Consider the following 21,792-nt stretch of genomic DNA (forward strand, 5'->3'; position numbering starts at 1 on the left):
GTCTGTTTTGGAAAGCTCAATTTCAGTTCCAGCAACTTTACACCTGAAAATGCAAGGCATACCCATTAGGAACAAACAGTACTTTTTTCTCTGTTTAAACCCTGATGGCCTTGAGGAGGCAAACTGCCACGATGCTAAGCACAGTAAGAACAACATTTTGGATTAGAGACATAATGAATCTATTTGTTTTTCAATTTTTAGAGAATCATACCGGTTAGAATAATAACCTTTGCTTCAAACCCCGAGGCAGAAAAGAAAACTTGGACAATCTTCTAATTTCTAATTACTCAGGACCTTCAAATGTGTGTCTATATGCTTGTTTTTGCTTTAGTAAGAAGTGTTTTAAAAGATGAATATTCCACAATGTTTACATATATTGAAACATTAGGTTATACCCTATAAATATATATAATTATTATTTGCCACTTTAAAACTTTTAAAAATGAAAAGAATTCTTTCATTCATTAATTTCATTACTTATTTATTAAGTATTTAATATGTGTAAAATCCTATACTAAATACTAGAGAGGAAAAGTATGTTTTATATAGTTCCTATTTTGGAAGGGTTTTTAATCTAGTGAAAGTCAAACATGTGCAGACAGCTTTAGCACAATTTTTAATGTGTATTATAAAAGGAATAAATGTAGTGCAATGGTAGCGTGGTGAAATGGGTTCTCAACTAATTGATAGTTACTTAGAAACATGCAGTTAAGTCTTGTTAACTTTGTAAGCTTCTAATCATTTGCACAATCCTGGGAAGTTGCCCCTCTGGGTACGTTCATGGGTTGCAGACAAATTATTTTTACATGGAGAACATGCATTTATTCTTGACCTTAAAGATGCAAGTCGTTGAAGAGATGTGTGGTGATGTGTAAGTGCATGTAAGCATAAAGCACTGAATTGCATATAACCAAAAATAGATAAAGCTATATCAAGCAGTTCAAAAGGGGAAAGATTTCTTATTTTGTAGCAGATAGGTAGATTGGGGAAGACATTTCCCAACTGGCCAACCTAACAGGTAGTATTGCTGGAAACTTTCAGACGTGAGGGAATTTTCTCTAATCCAATGGCACCAGAAGTTTACCAGCCAAAGGCAGCCAAAGCCATTGAGATCACATATCCAAGGAGGCAAAGGCACAGACGGAGCTACCAAGGGAGAGAAATAACACATTGCAAATTAATGGTCAGAGAAACTTTTAAAAATTGACACTACAAATTATTATATCTTATCCTTGCCTGTGTGGATCAGTTGGAATCCCTCCAATACCCATTCCCTAATTGCCAATTCATTAAAACAGTACCTGATGTACAGTTTTTGCTTTTTTAAAAATTATGTTTTAATTATACCCTAAAAATTCCATAATTTCTTTTAAAATAATGAGACAACCATGGGATAACAAACAACCAGAGCTTGGCTCTAGTTGTCTGTGAATAGGCTACTTCCTGATGAGATACACAGCCCAGGAGTTTTCTTTATTCTTTTCTTTCGCTAGTCTTTGAAATGAGCAGGACCTGAAAGGGCATTCTTGGTACTGTCTATCAAAGCTAAACTACTGGGTGAGATGTGTCTTTAATCTGAGCTAAACTCTGAGTTATGTTTTTCGTTGCAGTCAACTTTGAACTGTGAAACTATATAAGAGGATGCAAGAAACATTGTCTAATAATAAGAGGGGTGGGCTGTGAAAGTCTGACAACCACTTAATAGTGTTAGTAGTCTCTGCTGTCAGGTACTGCTAATTTTCATTAGTGATAGAAGAGGGATTATTAAACATTTTAGGGTTTATATAGGCAGCATACTTCTAAAGGATAGTGTAATTAAAAGGAATAAAGCGTTTCAGCTTTAAGAAATGTAGTTTCTTTGCTGTTGGAGATTTGATTCTACTTAATGACTTTAAAGTAAAGCCTATTAAGAAGTTGGTCTTTCATTAATTATGAATGATCATACTTTAAAAAACTATGTGTAAATGGCTGCTGAGATTTTCCTGAGATTACTACGAAAATTAGCTTCAAATCAAGGAACATTAATGCACACGATTTCATATTTACTACAGCTTTGAACCACAGAAGTGTGACTTAGATGTTTAAAAACTGACACCCTAAATTGAGACCCTAAATAGCCTGAATTTTAATTAAAGGGATTTTTTTTCAAAAAAATAGTGGATGCTATTATTATGAGAAAGTTTTGGGGCTGCATTTTTTGTTTTCTGTTCTGTAGCATGTCTGAGGCTAATTTAGGTACACAGAACATTATGGAGGGAGTAAGGTTTTTGGTATAGGTAATTGCAAGCTCTAGAAAAGTCTGTATTTTCTACTTGACAAACAATGTGTAAAGAAAATGAGTCCTAGAAGGTACATATTGTAATTGAGTTGTTAAAAGTTAATTCCTGACACTGACATTGTTCCCAAGCCTACCATTGAGAAAACCTTCAGGAGATTGTTGAAAGCTGCATTTAGGCTTTTTTACTTCCTCAACTCATTATACCAAACACCTAGGACCATTTGGTTATTTGTTTTTCTATGAAAAATATTTTTCATTACTGTAAATACAACTTGAAATTCCCTCTGTCATCAGGATAGTGTATCATTCATGTCCTCTCCCACTCTTTGAAAACTTTAAAAAATGGCATTAGCTTTAAAAAATAATGTAAAGGTGAATAATGAGGTAGTCAGCACTTCTGAAACCATGTTTCAAAGGAACAAAGGTTTGAAAGAAAGCCTGCCTAAAGTGTTAAGGAGCATTATTGAGCTTTAATAGGTCAAATGCACAAGAAAAGAGAAAGTAATTTAGTAGAATACAAAGCCTCTCCTTGACAGTGAGGCCATCTTATCTTTAAAATATTATGGCAGTTTGAATTGGGACTTTTACCAGAGTTCATAAAGTGGCATGGAGGGATTGAGAAAAATAGTGGTGAAATTACCTCAGTCAAAACTCTCATTAAGAAGCCCATTAAGGAATCCAGGATTATTTCGACAATCTTTGAGACCACTTCTCTGTCTCCTTTATTTGTCCTCCAATCCATCATGAAAAGCACTCCCAGACTAGTCTTCTTAAAACATCATTTTAATCATGTCAGTTTCACGGCTAAATACCTACAGAAGATAGATGCAGCCATTTTGCCCAACATAAATTGAAACTGGGATAAGCTGGAGATGGGGAAAGTGGTTATTAGAAAGTCAACAAAAAGAGTTCCAGGCGTAACACAATAAAATTCACAACAAATGTACATGGTGATCCAAATATAAAGATGCAAATGAGAGAGGATGTGAGGATGAGAGACAGTGAGTGTGTACATGAAGGAAAGTGGACAAGATTTGATATCTCTTGGATACTACAGGCAAAGGAGGGGTAAAAGACAGGACTGCAGCGAAAGCCTGGAGCCCTGATTATGTCTATCTTGCTGCCAATAATCTGGGTATCTTGCACAAGCATTTATTTTCTTCGCAGCTCATTTTCCACATCCTTAAAATACAAAAATATTGGAATATAGCATTTTTTAGGTTGCTTCAATTCTATAACTCAGATTAGCTGTTATTTAGTATTTTAAACCTCTTTGTGAAATTGATGGCAATACACAAAACAGAGACGAGGAAACAGCTAAAAAATTTCAGGGAAAATAATTGGTTCTGGAATGGATATATTGTCTTGAAATTGCTGGCATGTTTGTGAAAATATTTGAAAACTTTAAAAAAATCGTTTATTGACAGCCAGTGTGTTAGAGGCACTCAGCAGAACAGACATACTCCTTCCCTACTTCAATGGAGTCATTTCCTATACAAATTTACTAGAGAGAAAGCAAGAGAGGGCAAATATGACACAGAGAGAAATAAAGGAAAACATTTAAAAATGATGGGCAATTCAACATGCCACTTAGTTCAGTATTTTATTAATACATGCCCAGAGTGAGCGAGATGAAAGACATTAATATTCTATGCCCTATTTAAGTTTCATTTTTCCCTTGCCTCACAAGCGTGAACATTGTTGTTCTGCTGAGAGTTATTTTATATATTTTTCATGCAACCATGACCTCTGAACTTAAGCCAGTTACATCATCTTATGTTCAACCAAGGGATGAGTGATCATGACAACACAAGAACTATAGCCATACTGGTCTTACTGCGAGATGGCATGTTGGTTTCTAATGTGGCTCCCTCCAAAGAGATCATCAGGTTACTTTAGAGTACTATGTGTTGTTTCCAATAAAGAAAATCATTCTGCTTTACAGCAACAGTTAAGGTATCTAGGAGTTAATGGAGAGAAGATGTGAGAGTCTGGAACAATTAGTACTGAGGAGGAGCTTTATTCTTTGAAGTTTATTTCCATTTTGAGATGGGGCTTAGAAAGATATTTGAGAGGATCAAAGTAGTGTTTTTCAGATATTAGGGTTCATAGAAAAATAAACTTGGTGGAGTCATCTGTGAGACTCTTGTCTGATGTGAAATTAAATAACTGGGACTAGGATTGTGGATGAGGGCAAGGCAAGGAAGTAGCTCAACCAGGATGTGGCATCATCAGAGCTAAGTTGCCAACCAAGGATCAGTAGAGGAAAGAAAGTCTGGAACAAAGCGTAGTCAGAAGAGGAAATGAACAGAGCCAAAAATACAATAGGGGGTATGATCAGAACTTTGTCAACCTGCCCTTCTATTCTTTTAACTCTCTATGCAGATGGGTACCTACAAGTTCATGTCTGCCAGAGACTCTTTCATTAATCTGTTCCTTAGTTTGGATGATTGTAAATACCACAGGGCAGCAGGTGGGCCAGCACACATTCAATCAACTTTAATTTTGTTTCTGTTGACACAAGTCTCTGATCAAATAATTGCTACCAGTAATACATAATCTACTTATCTGTATTATCTCCATCAGTGCTCCCAAAGATGCTTTAAGGCAAGTAATTTTTTTCATTTTCCGCAGTAGATAGATTCATAGAGGATACAAAATATTTACTGGCCCAGGAAATTTCAGGCTCTTATCTTCTTCCCTATGACTTAAGTTCTTGCTGACTAACCCTCTTTAGTGTGAGGTCTCTGACTTCTGCCAGGTCCGTAGGCTTCCATCTTGCTCTTTCCAGGCATCATTTCTGGGATAAAAATCTAAATTTTAAAACAGAACCATGGACTACTTAATGTCACATCCCTCTAATGTCAAGGCCTATTCACCTGAACCTCAACTTTTCATTCATCCTTGCTACATGCCAGAACTAGTTCTAGGAAAGTAGAGATGAGTAATATCATTTTATTGATTTTTTAAAAATTTGTATTATAGTGGAGACATTCCCTGTGAACAAACAGAATGCAGTTTTATAGGGGATATGACAGAAGACTTAAAACAATTGTTCTCAGACATTTTTCTGCTCCAGTTCAACCAAAAAGTAGGACATCCTCCTGTCAGTAACAAGTGTTTACCTTTCAACCCACACATGTGCTGGCAACACATTTGAGGGAAAACAGACATAATTTTCTCCTCCTCTTTCTCCCCTCATTCCCCATCTGTTTTCACTGAGAAATCCTGAAGTTAAGGGTTACAGAGATAGGGAAGAGGGTTACCTGGGGATAGGGAGGAGATACTTATGGATCAGTGAGTGTGATATTACTGTCTTACTTGAATGGTAAGTAGGTGTTAGCATTTGCTACTCAGTGAGGAGGCCAGTACCAGTAGAGGGAATGGTGGAGTAAAAACAGAGAAGTGTGGAATAGTATGATGCCTCCCAAAAACCTACAAGGAGTTCAGGATGGCTGGAACAATGAAGCTCAAAGACAGAAGTTGAAAGAGATGAGCTATGAGGGGGCAATTAAGCCTCACTGGGATGTAAAGGGGTTTGTTCTATATCCTATAAGCAATCAGGGATAGTGAATATAAAAATGACATGCTTAGATTTTGTGTTATGGAAAAATCACTCTGTTGGCAATCCAAAAAATGGGCTGAGGAAAGCTGGGCCATTAGGTCAGAATTCAAGAAGTGGAATAGGGCACTATTGATGAGGAGCTTCAGGAGGGGGACAGATGGCAAAACATCCTATTGTAACAATTCTACAACATACATTTTTAATACATTATAAAAAATAGAAATGCATCTTAATGGGACGTGAAGGACCTCTTCAAGGAGAACTACAAACCACTGCTCAATGAAATAAAAGAGGATACAAACAAATGGAAGAACATTCCATGCTCATGGGTAGGAAGAATCAATATCATGAAAATGGCCATACTGCCCAAGGTAATTTATAGATTCAATGCCATCTCCATCAAGCTACCAATGACTTTCTTCACAGAATTCGAAAAAACTACTTTAAAGTTCATATGGAACCAAAAAAGAGCCCGCATCGCCAAGTCAATCCTAAGCCAAAAGAACAAAGCTGGAGGCATCATGCTACGTGACTTCAAACTATACTACAAGGCTACAGTAACCAAAACAGCATGGTACTGGTACCAAAACAGAGATATAGATCAATGGAGCAGAACAGAGCCCTCAGAAATAATGCCACATATCTACAACTATCTGATCTTTGACAAACCTGACAAAAACAAGCAATGGGGAAAGGATTCCCTATTTAATAAATGGTGCTGGGAAAACTGGCTAGCCATATGGAGAAAGCTGAAACTGGATCCCTTCCTTACACCTTATACAAAAATTAATTCAAGATGGATTAAAGACTTGAACGTTGACCTAAAACCATAAAAACCCTAGAAGAAAACCTAGGCATTACCATTCAGGACATAGGCATGGGCAAGGACTTCATGTCTAAAACACCAAAAGCAATGGCAACAAAAGCCAAAATTGACAAATGGGATCTAATTAAACTAAAGAGCTTCTGCACAGCAAAAGAAACTACCATCAGAGTGAACAGGCAACCTACAAAATGGGAGAAAATTTTTGCAACCTACTCATCTGACAAAGGGCTAATATCCAGAATCTACAATGAACACAAACAAATTTACAAGAAAAAAACAAACAACCCCATCAAAAAGTGGGAAAAGGATATGAACAGACACTTCTCAAAAGAAGACATTTATGCAGCCAAAAGACACATGAAAAAATGCTCATCATCACTGGCCATCAGAGAAATGCAAATCAAAACCACAGTGAGATACCGTCTCACACCAGTTAGAATGGCGATCATTAAAAAGTCAGGAAACAACTGGTGCTGGAGAGGATGTGGAGAAAGAGGAACACTTTTACACTGTTGGTGGGACTGTAAACTAGTTCAACCACTGTGGAAGTCAGTGTGGCGATTCCTCAGGGATCTAGAACTAGAAATACCATTTGACCCAGCCATCCCATTACTGGGTATATACCCAAAGGACTATAAATCATGCTGCTATAAAGACACATGCACACATATGTTTATTGTGGCACTATTCACAATAGCAAAGACTTGGAACCAACCCAAATGTCTAACAATGATAGACTGGATTAAGAAAATGTGGCACATATACACCATGGAATACTATGCAGCCATAAAAAATGACAAGTTCATGTCCTTTGTAGGGACATGGATGAAACTGGAAATCATCATTCTCAGTAAACTATGGCAAGGACAAAGAACCAAACACCACATGTTCTCACTCATAGATGGGAATTGAACAATGAGAACACATGGACACAGGAAGGGGAACATCACACTCTGGGGACTGTTGTGGGGTGGGGGGAGCGGTGAGGGATAGCATTAGGAGATATACCTAATGCTAGATGACGAGTTAGTGGGTGCAGCACACCAGCATGGCACATGTATACATATGTAACTAACCTGCACATTGTGTACATGTACCCTAAAACTTAAAGTATAATAATAAAAATAAAAAAATTTAAAAAAATGCATCTTAATAACTGATGGTTTATTAAAAATATTGGTAGCCAAGCAAATGTTGTGTGTTTCATTGCCTGCACACTTGTAAATGTAGTTAAAAGTACACTGGGAAAGAATCACTTTTTGACTGTTTTAGTGGTGGCATTGCTAAACAACTGCAATGTCTTATTGTTTCATTAAAAAAATAAGGATAATTAAGGGATGGGTAGGAGGCTTGATTGACTGTTTTGGTGCTTTTGGTAAGATTGAGAACCTATCAACATCAAAACCTGTAGCACAGTGGTTTGCTACTTGGGATGAAAAAGACAATAATGGTGTATTATTTTATGTAATACTAAACCACAGATGCTCTTGCTGGCTTAGAAGACAATATTTTGGAAAACATCCCACACGTTGACAATTCTGATGAAGTCTAATTCCAAAGATTTAGACTCTGAATCAGAAGTTTAAGAAATAAGTTAACAATTTATTTTGTGTATATTTTCCCTTCATGTATTGACAAAAATGGTAGATAAATAACAAAAGTCTATGTCATACATAGATTTTTCATGTCAGTTTATGAGGGACCTAAATTTAAATTCTAATTGCTAAGAAAGCATAGTGTCATAATTTAATTTTTTTTCACAATGTTGTATAAAATAATGAAGAGAGATGGTGTTATAGCTCTGACGAAATATGAAATCAAAAAATCGTTAGGATTAATTGTATGTGGAAAGCGAATCACCAATTGTACAAACATAAACATTCATTCAGTGTTGTCAATAATTGAAAAGAGAAGGGAGGATAATACACTCTGAATGGCTAATATTTAGCAGGTGGAAATTATATGAAGTCTATAATAGTCATCAGGAAAATTGTATTATATATATAAAATACATAATGTTAGGCAAAAATGCAAATAGGTTTTCATAGGTTATCATCAAATAACTAACTAAATAAAAAGAGTTGTTTGTAAAAGTCTAACAGACTAGAGTTGTATTAAAGAAGAGGGATTTAGAATGATTGGTTATCTTTTACCTTGCTTTAATGTTCCATAATGCTAAAAAAAAAAAAAAAAGATTAATCGCATAGCCCTATCGAACAATTGTTTTGGCAACACAGAAATAAACAGAAACACTGCATTTTCTCAGACCCACAGTCTTCAATTAATTCAAGAACTCCTTCAGATACAGAGTCTACAAATTTTCTGATTTGTAATAGAAAATAGCAAGTCTGTGAATATTAGCTAAATAACTATCAACTGTCCTCTTGTGGAATGGCAAACTGTTGTCCCAAAATCAGAAAGATTTTTATTTGAAAAATTTGCTTGATAGTTTTTTGGGAATTTTTGTTTTATTTTAAATTTTAAATTTTTGGGAGTACATAGTAGGTATAGATATTCACAAGATACATGACATATTTTGATACAGGCATACAATGCATAATAATCACATCAGGGTAAATGGGATATCCATCAACTCAAGAATGTATGCTTTCTTTGTGTTACAAACAATTCGATCATACTATATTAGTTATTTTTAAATGTACAATAAATTATTGTTGACTGTAGTACTATGAAATACAAGATTTTATCCATTCTATCCATTATATTTTTGTACCCATTAACCATTCCCCCAACCCTCCTCCACCCACCCCTACCCTTCCCAGCCTCTGATAACCATCATTATATTCCCTGTCTCCATGAGTACAATTGTTTTGATTTTTAGCTCCTACCAGTAAGTGAGCGTATGCAGTTTGTCTTTCTGTGCCTGGTTTATTTCACGTAAAAGAATGACCTCCAGTTCCATCTATGTTGTTGCAAATGACAAGATCTCATTTGTTTTTATGGCTGAATAGTACTTCATTGTGTATAGGTACACATTTTCTTTATTCATCTGATGATGGACATTTAGGTTGCTCCTAAGTCTTGGCTATTGTGAACAGTGCTGCAATAAACATGAGAGAGCAGGTATCTCTTCAGTATACTGATTTCCTTTCCTTTGGGTATACACCTAGCAGTGAGATTGCTGGGTCATGTGGTAGTTCTATTTTCAGTTTTTGAGGAACCTCCAAACTGATCTCCATAGTGCTTGTGCTAATTTACAATCCCACCATCAGTGAACAAGGATTCCCTTCTCTCTATATCCTTGCCAGCATTCATTTTGCCAGGTATTTGGATAAAAGCCATTTTTTACTGGGTTGAGGTGATATCACATTGTAATTTTGATTTGCATTTCTCTGATAAACAGTGATGTTTGAGCACATTTTCATATACCTTCTTGCCATTTGTATGTCTTCATTGAGAAATGTCTATTCAGATATTTTGCCCATTTTTAATCAGATTATTAGATTTTTTTCTATAGAGTTGTTTGGGCTCCGTATGTATATTCTGGTTATTAATCTCTTGTCACATGGATAGTTTGCAAATATTTTCTCCCATTATGTGGGTTGTCTCTTCACGTTGTTGATTGTTTCCTTTGCTGTGCAGAAGCTTTTAAAGTTGATGTGATCCCATTTGTCCATTTTTGCTTTGGTTGCCTGTACTTATGGGATATTACCCAAGAAATCTTTGCCCAGACCAATGTCCTTGAGAGTTTCCCACGTTTTCTTCTAGTAGTTTTATAGCTTCTGGTCTTAGATTTAAGTCTTTTATCCATTTTTATTTGATTTTCGTATACGGTGAGGGATAGGAGTCTAGTTTTATTCTTCTGTTTATGGATATCTAGTTTTTCTAGCACCATTTATTGAAGAGGACTATCATTTCCCAATGTGTTTTTTGGCACATTTGTTGAAAATGAATTCACTGTTGATGTATGGATTTGTTTCTGTGTTCTCTATTCTGTTTCATTGGTCTGTGTGTCTGTTTTTAGGCCAGTGCCATGCTATTTTGGTTACTGTAGCTCTGTAGAATAATTGGAAGTCAGGTAAGGTGATTCTTTAAGTTTTGTGTTTTTTTGTTGTTTGTATGTTTTGTTTTTGTTTTTGTTTTTGCTCAGGATAGCTTTGCTTATCCTGAGTCCTTTGCAATTCCATTTAAATTTTAGGATTTTTTATTCTTTTTCTGTGAAGAAGGGCATTAGTATTTTGATAGGGATTGTATTAAATCTGTAGATTGCTTTGGGTAGGTAGTATGGGCATTTTAACAATATTAATTCCTCCAGTCTATGAACATGGAATATTTTTCTGTTTTTTGGTGTTCTCTTCAATTTCTTGCATCAATGTTTTGTAGTTTTCATTATAAAGATCTTTCACTTATTTGATTAAGTTAATTTGTAGGGTTTTATTTTATTTGTAACTATTGTAAATGAGGTTACTTTCTTGATTTTGTTTTCATATTGTTTGCTGATGGCATATAAAAACGCTACTGATTTTTGTATGTTGATTTTGTATCCTGCAACTTTACTAAATTTGTTGATCAATTCTAACAGTTTTTTGGTGGAGTCTTTAGGTTTTTCCAAATATAAGATCATATCATGTGCAAACGAAGATAATTTGACTTCTTCCTTTCCAGTTTAGTTGCACTTTATATCTTTTGTCTGATTACTCCAGCTAGGACTTCCAGTACTATGTTGAATAACCGTGGTGACAGTGGGCATCCTTGTGGTGCTACTGATCTTAAAGGAAAGGTTTTCAGTTTTTCCCCATTCAGTATGTTACTAGCTGTGTGTCTGTTGTATTTTTGGCACTTTTAATGTGTTAAGGTATGTTCTTTCTGGGAATTTGAAGGCTTTTATAATGAAGGAATATTGAATGTCATCAAATGCTTTTTCAATATCAGTTGAAATGGTCATATGGTTTTTGTCCTTTATTCTGTTGATGTGATGTATCACATTGACTGATTTGGGTACGATGAACAATCCTTGTGTCCCTGAGATAAATCATCTTTGGTTATGATCAATGATCTTTTCTATATGTTGTTGAATTCGGTTTGCTAGTATTTTGTTAAGGATATTTGCATCAAATTAGTGTTCATCAGGGATATTGGACTGTGGCTTTCTTACTTTCTTTTTTTGTTCATGTGTCTTTGGCTTTGGTATCAGGGTAATACTGGTGTTATAGAATGAGTCTAGAAGTATTCACTTCTCCTACATTATTTCTCAGAGTAGTTAGAATAAGATTGGTATTAGTTCTTTTTAAAATGTTTTCCAAAATTTAACAATGAAGTCATCAGGTCCCAGGCTTTTCTATGCTCAGAGGCACTTTATTGCAGCTTCAATCTCACTACTTGTTATTGGTCTGTTCAGGTCTTGAATCTCTTCCTGGTTTAATTTTTGTAGGTTTTATGTGTTTAGTAATTTATTAATTTCTTCTAGGTTTTCCAATTTATTGGCATATAGTTGCTCATAGTAGCCTCCAATGATCCTTTGAATATCTGTAGTATTGTTTGCAATATTTCCCTTTTCACCTCTGGTTTTACTTATGTCTTCTTTTTTTTTTCTTATTTAACTTGGCTAAAGGTTGTAAGTTTTGTTTATCTTTTCAATAAAATAGCTTTTTTCATTGATCTTTTGCATTATTTGTTGAAGATTAGATGGTTGTAGATGTGCAGTCTTATTTCTGAGTTCTCTGTCTTTTTTTTTTTTAACTAGTACCATGCTGTTTTAGTTACTATAGCCTTGTAGTATAGTTTGAAGCTGGTTAGCATGATGCCTCCAGCTTTGTTCTTTTCGCTTAGGATAGTCTTGGCTATTTGGGCTCTTTTTTGGTTCCATATAAACGTTAAAATAGCTTTTGCTAATTCTGCGAAGAATGTCAAAGACAGTTTAATGAAAATAGAATTGAATATATAAATTACTTTGGGCAGTATGCCCATTTTCACAATATTCATTCTTTCTATCCATGAGCATGGAATGTTGTTCCATTTGTTTGTGTCCTCTCTGATTTCCTTGAGTGGTGGTTTGTAGTTCTCCTTGAAGAGGCCCTTCACTCCTTGTTAGCTGTATTCCTGGGTATTTTATTCTCTTCGTAGCAAATGTGAATGAGAGTTCACTCATGAATTGGTTCTCTGCTTGTCTGTCATTGGTGTAAAGGAATGCTTGTGATTTTTGCACGCTGATTTTGCATACTGAGAATTTGCTGAAGTTGCTTATCAGCTTAAGAAGCTTTTGGGCTGACAAGATGGGTTTTTTAGATACAGGATTATGTCATCTGCCAACAAAGGCAGTTTGACTTCTTGTCTTCCCATTTGAATACCTTTATTTCTTTCTCTTGCCTGATTGCCCTGGCCAGAACTTCCAATACTATGTTGAATAGGAGTGGTAAGAGAGGGCTTCCTTGTCTTGTGCCAGTTTTCAAAGCAAATGCTTCCAGCTTTTGCCCATTCAGTATAATTTTGGCTGTGGGTTTGTCATAAATGGCTCTTATTATTTTGAGGTATGTTCCTTCAATACCTAGTTTATTGAGAGTTTTTAACATGAAGAGATGTTGAATTTGATTGAAGGCCTTTTTGCATCTGTTGAGATAAGCACATGGTTTTTGTTTTTAGTTCTGTTTATTTGGTAAATTACATTTATTGATTTGTGTATGTTAAACCAACTTTGCATCTCAGGATGAAGCCAAGTTGATTGTCATGGGTAAGCTTTTTGTGTGCTGCTGGATTCAGTGCCAGCATTTTATTGAGGATTTTTGCATCAACGCTCATCAGAGATATTGACCTGAAGTTTTCATTTTTTGTCATTTCTCTTCTAGGTTCTGGTATCAGGATGAGAGTGGCCTCATAAAATGAGATAGGGATGAGTCCATCCTTTTCAATTGCTTGGAGTAGTTTCAGAAGAAATGGTACCACCTCTTTTCTGTACCTCTGGTAGAATTCAGCTGTAAATCCATCTGATCCTGGGCTTTTATTGATTTGTAGTGTCACAGGATCCTTGGAGTGTCAATTTGCTAGCTGGAAACCTCTGTTGCCACCAGGACCTTCTGCTTGAGTATTGCTTATGACCACTTACCTTGTTCCATCCACTTGCCCCAGCCAACTGTGCTTGGCTTACGCCACTGGCCCAGATCCTACACCAGCCAAGGACAAGCCAGGTGCAGAGTGGCAAGGGGTGTGTTGGAGAGCAAGCCTGGGGTCCAGCCACGGTGTAAAACCAAGCTGAGGCTGGCCGCTGAGGCAGGGCAGGCAGCTCCAGGCACCAGCACACATGTTGGCTCTGTGAGAAGGTACAGCTGGACCAGATGTACTCCATGTGGCTTGCGCTGTAGGCACCTGTGTCTGGACAGAGGGATCATGGTGGTGCCTGGAAGCTTGGAGACATCAGAAACTGCAGAACTCCTTAAAGTGTGTCAGACCCCTGGCTCAGGGAGACCTTAGGTCTGGGATCCTGGAGGGCAGCAGCTCTTCTCCTTCTCATTACCCACAGCGTGGCAAGCAGGGAAGAGTGGGGGGCATGTTTCAGCCCTGTTTATGTTACAACTCTTTTAGTCTCACCATTCAGTGGGTCCTGAGTTCTTATACTTTGTCCAGGAAGAATGAGGCACGCAAACAGCTGGAGGGTGAGCAGAGAAGAGCTTCATGGAGTGGCAGAATAGTTTTCAGGAGACCCAAAGTGGGTAGCTCCTTTCCTCAGGCAGATCGTTCTTATTTCTGTTTAAGTCTGGCTGAGTTCAGGTTTTTATGGGCTCAGAAGGGAGGAAGTGTGTGCTGATCGGTCCATGGATGGCCACGGGCGGGCCTGGAAAAAGCACCATAAGTTCTCACTCCTGGCTGTGGACTCCACCCAGAAATGGCAGCCCAGTCCCCAGGCTTCAAGCCATCCCTCGCTTGACGGTGGGGTTTCACCACAGACCCAACCCTTTCCACCCTGGAGCCTGCCTGCTGCCATCAACGTACCATTCATGGCACCCAGGCTGCTTGTGCCAAGGGGCACCTGCCAGCCCATGCTGAGCCACCTGCAGCACCCCCTCCCTCCCTCCCTGAGCTCTTTGGTGCCTAAATCTTCAGAGGGAGACCGAGGGGGCAGGGGGGTAGTGTGTCAGGACTTCCCTGAGTGCACACACACCAGCCAAGTCATGACAGCATTCCAGGCTTGGCTTCAACCTTGTTCCAAAAGTGGCCCAGAGTGAGAATTTTCCAGGCACCAGGAGTGGGTAGAGGCCAGGGAGTGAGATCATGCACTTCCAAACCTGTGGGGACAAGGGGGCTTCCCGGGCCCCCAAGAGCTCAGGGATGCCCATGTCCAGCACCACAGCTAGGTGAGTACAGCTGTGTCCAGACTACCACTGGTAATGTGCTGGGTCAGTCTTGAAGCCGGTATAGTACTGGGTCTTGCCCAAGGCCTGTCAACCACTGACTGGCTACCACCTATGTTCACTTAAGGCCCTGACGCTCCACAATAAGCAGGTGGTAAGGCCAGCCAGGCTTGTGTCCTTCCCTTCAGGATAGTGAGTTCGCTCTCATCGCTGGTGGGTCCAGAGATGCCATCCAGGAGCTGGAGTCTGAAGTCAGAAACTTTAGGAATCTACCTGGTGCTCTATTCTCCTGCAGCTGAGCTGGTACCTCAACCGTGCTACAAAGTCCTACTCACTTTCCATCTCCTTTCCATATAAGAAGAGGTGTCTCTCCCCATAGTCACCACTGCCCTAGGCCCATAGTGAGTACTGCCTGGCTACAGTCAACATTCATTCAAGGCCCAAGACCTCTTTCGTCAGCTTGTGGTGAATACTGCCAAGCCTGGAGTTCTTTTTTCAAAGCAATGTGCTCCCATCTGGCCCAGGGAAGGTCCACAAATGCTGTCCAAAAGCCAAGGCATGGAATCAGGGACCCCAAGAACTCTGGGTGCTGTACCCCACTGTGGCCAAGCTGGTACCTAAGCTGCAAGACAAAATCTCCTTCACCCTTTTCTCTCCGTTTCTCAAGCAGAATGGGTCCCTCCCCATTGCCATCACAGCTGGGAATGTGCTTGGTTACACCAAAGCCAGCATGTCTCTGAGTCTCACCCAAGGCCCATGGCGAGTACTACCTGGCTACGGCTCCTGATTTTTCAGGGACCTAGGGTATTTTAGTCAGCAGGTAATGAATCCTGCCAGGACTGGATTCTTCCCTTCAAGGCAGCAGGTTCCCTTCTGGCCTAGGGTGTGCCTAGAACTGTTGTCTAAGAGCCATGGCCTGGAATGGGAGTCTCAGAACTCTGACTCCTTATTCTACTATGGCTGTGCTGGGTTCCAAGTTGCAAGACAAAGTCCTCTTGCTCTTCCCTCTCCCCTCCTTTCCTCAAGCAGAGGGAAAGTGTCTATCCCAGACCTGTGAGCTGTGCTGCCTGGGGTTGAGGAAATGGGTGGTACAAAGTCTCCCTGAGCCACCTAGATGGTGTATCTCTAGTTCATTTGCCCAAGTCCACTGGCTCTAAGCATAGCACAGCACGAGGATTTTCAGTCCTTGTACCTAGACTACCTCTCAAGTTTATTTAGGACCCAACAGCATTGTAGCCTTTTAGTGGTGAGGCTTATCAGAACTCAGGATCCAACTGCTGGGATGGGCTAGTCCCCACTTGCTAGGGCTGGTGTAAATGCTCCTTCTGTGGGCACTGGCTGAGTTCTGCCTGTTGTTTCTTTCTGCTGTGACAGGACAGCATTGAGTTCCAATGTTCCAATGCAAAGTCCTGCAATTACTGCATTCTCTCTCCCTCAAGCACTCAGATTCTCTGTCCATGCCATGTGGTCACTGCCAAGGGATCGGTGAGGGGTGGCATCAGTAATTATATGCTGTCATTCCGATTCTCTCCAGTGCCTCTTTTAGTGATATGAAGTTAAAACCAAGTATTATAATTGCTCACCTGATTTTTGGTTCTTATGAAGGTGTTTTTTGGTGGATGTTTGTTCAGTTTGGTGTTCCTGTGGAGAAGATGATTGCTAGAGGCTTCTATTCAGCCATGTTGCTCCACTTCCTTGAAAGCTGAGTCTTTTTATTTTCAATCACCTTACCATTTGTTTATTATTATTTTTAAGTGATTGGAATAATTGTACGTATTTATCATGTACAGCTTTATATTTTGAAGTTCATTTACATTGTGAAATGGCAAAATCTAGCTGATTAACATATGTGTTACCTCACATAGTTATATTTATGGGGTGAGTACACTTAACATCCACTCCATTAGCATTTTTCCAGAATACAGTATATTGTTATGAACTATATTCACCCTATTTACAATAGATCTCTTAAACTTACTCCTCCTGTGTAACTAATTTTCTGTATCTTTTGACCAATATCTCCCTAACCTCCCCTTCCCTGCCATCCACCTCTTGTAACTACCACTCTATTCCCTAGTTCTGAGATCAACATCTTTAGGTTGCACATGTCATCAGGATCATGTGGTATTTGTGTTTCTATGGATGGCTTATTTCACTTAACATAATGTCCTTCAGGTTCATCCATTGTCACAAATTGTAGGATTTTTTTTTTAAGACTGACTAGTATTCTATTGTGTATATATACCACATTTTCTTTATGCATTAATCCACTGATAGACACTTAGGTTGATTTCATACCCTGGCTATATTGTGAATAATGTGGCAATAAATATAGGAGTGAACATATTTTTTCAACATATTGATTTCATTTTATGTTAATATACACCCATTAGTAGGAGTAATGAATTATATGGTAGTTCTGTTTTTTACTTATTTGAGGAATCTACACCTCGTTTTCCACAATGGCTGTATTAATTTACATTCCCAACAACAATGTGCAAAGGTCCCTTTTTCTCCAGAGCATCACCAACACTTGTTATCTTTTATTATTTTCATGATAACTCTTGTATCACTTGTGAGGTGATATTTCATTGTGGTTTAATTTTGCATTTCACTAATAATTAGTTGTATTGTGTATTTTTTTATATCCTGCTTGATAGTTTTCACATGATATTTTCCTGGTGTCTTCTCAAATTTCTTTTGCAATCTGTATACATTCAATATGTTATCAGTCAATTTTGAGTGAAAATAATAATTAATCTCTACTTAATCAGTAAAATCAACTTTTATTTTCTTTATCTAAATATGAAGTGTCTTAAAATTACAGAACATATGTAATTTGTATACTCTATTTTGCATTTATTTTATAACAAGACAATTAACTGAACCTGAGTCAAGGCACATAGCAATATACTGTACATCTCAGATTTTATTAAATTCAGTAAACTCATTTTAATATCATTATGGAAAGAACTGAGAAACAAAAGAAAACCACTGAAAATATTTAAGGTATGTTGGCTAAGAGTGTATATTTTAAAGGTCTCGCTACAAAAAATAAGTGAGGTGACAAGTATGTTAATTAACTTGATTTAATCAGCCCACATTGCATACCTATTTCAAAACATCACATTGTACCCCATAAATGTGTATAGTTATGATGTTAATTAAAATATTAATAAAAACTTTGTAATAGAGCTGACATTGAATTTGAGCATGCTTGATTTAGACTTTAAAATAATATCCATTTTGTCATTTTATGTGGCCATTGACTTTCCAACTACTTCCATCGATGTCTTCAGTTTTTTATCCTGTCTGTAATGCCTATAGTCTAATATGTCTTTTTTCCTAAGAAGAACACTTGAATACTTGGGCAGGGGTCATTTGAGGAAGACTGAGGGTATTTTGTACAATGAAACAGGATTGTGATCTGAAGATAATACCTTCCTGAAATACATTGAAAAAATATCCAAATGATGGCAACATCCCTGGATCAACTGGTACATGTGTCTTATTTCTTCTTAGCAAAATGCTTATTGATTATTAAGAACATTAAGTCTGAGGTAAAATGATCCTGCAGTGGAAATCAATCTCTGCAATATATTAGTTTCATTAAATACAAAATAATATTAATTGTAGACCTCAGTTCATATGAGATTGAGAGATATAGGATATCCCAATCAGATAAGCAGTGGAGCACGGTAAGTCATAAACTGTGGGCTCAAACCTTGGCACTGCCATTTCAGATCTTAATAATGACCTTGGGTATGATTTTGAAGGATTCTACGTCTTCATTTTCTTATTTATAAAATGAAAGAAATAATTGTACCTATACCTCATAAGATTTAAAAAAATAAAATGAGTTAACATAAGTAAAGTGCTTAGAATAATAAGCACTCTGTAAATGTTGGGTACAAATATTAGCATTATATCTGTCACCTAATAAGCACCAAAAAAAATTAGTTATCCTTAGTGAGTTTTCTGTCTACAGTCAATGACATCTTAAAACAATCAACTATACCTAAAAGGGCTGAAATGAAACAGCTTCTTTTCTTATCAGACCTTACCTTTAGAGTTACTTGTCTGCTATGGTCTGTTCTGATAACTTCATCTGACTTCTTGTTCATCAAGTCTAGACAGTTTCTTCTGGATTTTAACTATGGTGCATGAACTTAACATCTTGCCTAGAAAGTAAATGATTTATTTATATATGAATATTTCTACTATTTACTAGTTTGTGTTACTTAATCTCTCCAAGATCGCTCCTGGTAAGAAGCCTCCCAATAAATATTACAAAAATAGTTTGCATTTATGTAGACCTTATGTATATTTATCAAGTGCTTCTCTATTCATGAGGTGAGGTCAGTAAGGTAGACTTTTTTCGAAGTCATGGTTTATGACAAAATTTTATATTATTACTTGATGGATAGGCTTATCAAAGTTTCTTGTAGTAATGATGAAAATATAAAAGTATAAGGAAACATAACCTGAGAAGGCTATGTTTTGAGGCTATCTGTGAAGGTTGAGAAAGTGTTTTCATTGTCTTGCAATTTTCCAAATTATAAAATGTAAGTTCAGTGAAATTCAGTGGCAAACTCAAAAGAGGCAGAGATGAATTTTGGATACATGTCTGCTCACTTGGGCTTGTTATTCTGCAGTGCTCATATTTGTCCTAGGTCCTTGGATATCTCTGCTCTGATGAGATAAGCATAGGAGTGAAGTGTCAGGCCCAATAATGCACACGCTTATAACTGTTTCCCAAATTTGTGGGTAAATAAGTTTGATTCAAGATTCTGGGTGTACTTTGAAAATTTGAATTAAGTTTCATGGAAAGGAAACCATAAAAGAAATAATGATTATGATAAAAGAAAATTCACAACTCGTTTATATAACACTTTGCAGTTTATAAATCAGTTTCTCAACCATCATCTGAATTGAATGTGTTTCTTTACATAGCTATGAAAGTTGCATTGTTAGGAAGTCAAAACATTTCAAAATACTTGAAGGTTTATAGTTAACATGATTAATAGGTGCTGTAATGGGAAAATATTTATTCATGCATGTTTTAGTTCATTATTGATACTGTTCACAGAGGAGAGAAAGTAGAAACTACTTGGAATGACAGCCTAATATTGGAGCACATGAAACTGGAAGAATCCTTCTAGATACCCATTCACTTAGCCTTTTTCCATGTATTTGATGTTTTGAATGTGGAAGGGTCAAGTATGAATTGGCAGGGGGTGGGAAGGAATATGGAAAGATGACAGGAGGGAAGCAAGAAGTTACTGATGGAGTAGTGCTGTGTATTCTGAAGGTGGGGCTTAAGAAAAAAAGTTTATCATTCTTTTCCCTTTTCTACTCCGCAGTCTCTTGACATTCAAAAGAGTATGTCACCAATGATTCTTTCTTGTGATGTACATTCTCAAACTTTGACTCACGGTGACTAGCACAGCCCTTAACCTAGAGAGTGCTAATTGTCATTATTCTGGGCAATGAGGGAATCATATTAGCTATTTTATCATAGAATTAGTGGAGAAAGGGGTCTTTTAAATGTCACCTTTCTCCCTGAACACATTCTCTTCAGTTCTTTTCTTCTCTCTTTTCTTCCATCTTTCTTGACCTCTGCTTCACACGTATTCTATTTCTTTATGATCAAAATTAAGGGGGACATTTAGTTGAAGTGCACGACTCTGAAAATCATTTGCTCATCCTTGACATCTTTCTTACACATTTGCAATGGTTTTAATATTTCACACTCACTGCATTTGATCCTCACTTCCAAATACATGTTATGGCATCATTACTATGCATTTATTAATTCATTTTATCTTTATTACTACTTTGTTTTCATTTCTATTGACATGAATTTTATGACACATTTAGTTACTTGTTAGTAGTACCGTGTTAGTAGTAGTGGATAACTGAAGAAGTGTTGGAGTTAGGCTCATGACGACTAAGAAAAATCCATTAAGACTAAGTTTCCTTATATTAAGCTAAGCAGCAAGAACATAGAGGCCATCTCTCTGCTGACGGAAAACTGGACTATAAAATGCTATTAATCTGTCATTAGCCTTTGTAGCCTGTTGCAATGACAGAGATGCCTAGCTATCACCGAGGGGCATGAAATGTGTTGTTCATGGTGAATAAGCTGACCATGGGCAAGAGGTCAGCAAGGGGTTTTGTAGTTCAAGTAAGCATAAGGAGAAGCTATCATCAGTAATATTAGCATCTTGTTGGTTATATTAAATGACTGGATTTAATGCAATAAAAAGTCAAATTCAATATATCAAACTCATTCTAGAGAAACAAATGTTAACACCTCTTAGAAAATTCTTTTAATTGCAAAATAATACATGCTTATTTAAAAATTGAACATTACCAAGTTTATAACAGGGAGTTTTCTCTTTCTCTCACCCATTTTCACTCCACAGAGGTAACTACAGTTATCAATTTCATGATTATTTTTCTAGATGTTTTCTGTGCATTCATAAACATATATACACAAGTTTAGTACACTCCCATGTCAGTACATATATATATATATATATATGGGAGTATACTAAACTTACTAATATGCGAACTTGCTTTTTCACTAAACATCTTATGGGTATTTTTTATGTATGCACACATATATTTACCTGTTTCACTTTAATTATTCTTCCCATTGATTCATTTAATCAATATGCTATTGATGAACATGTAAATAACCTAGCTTTTATTGCTATTATTTAAAAATGCAATAAACATCGTTCTACAACTACTTATTTTAATTCTGTGCATTTACCTGTAGGATGAATTCAGATAAGGGGAACTTGTGGTATAA

General features: G+C 37.1%; 1 protein-coding gene across 2 annotated transcripts in view; it reads left to right on the plus strand.

Annotated features, from left to right (window-relative positions):
* Window positions 1-21,792, plus strand: part of UNC13C (unc-13 homolog C) — a 787,554-nt gene that overhangs the window by 375,025 nt on the left and 390,737 nt on the right. The gene's annotated exons all lie outside the window — the stretch shown is intronic.

The sequence above is a fragment of the Pan troglodytes genome, chromosome 16, assembly GCF_028858775.2.
Source record: "Pan troglodytes isolate AG18354 chromosome 16, NHGRI_mPanTro3-v2.0_pri, whole genome shotgun sequence".
NCBI classification, from domain to species: domain Eukaryota; kingdom Metazoa; phylum Chordata; class Mammalia; order Primates; family Hominidae; genus Pan; species Pan troglodytes.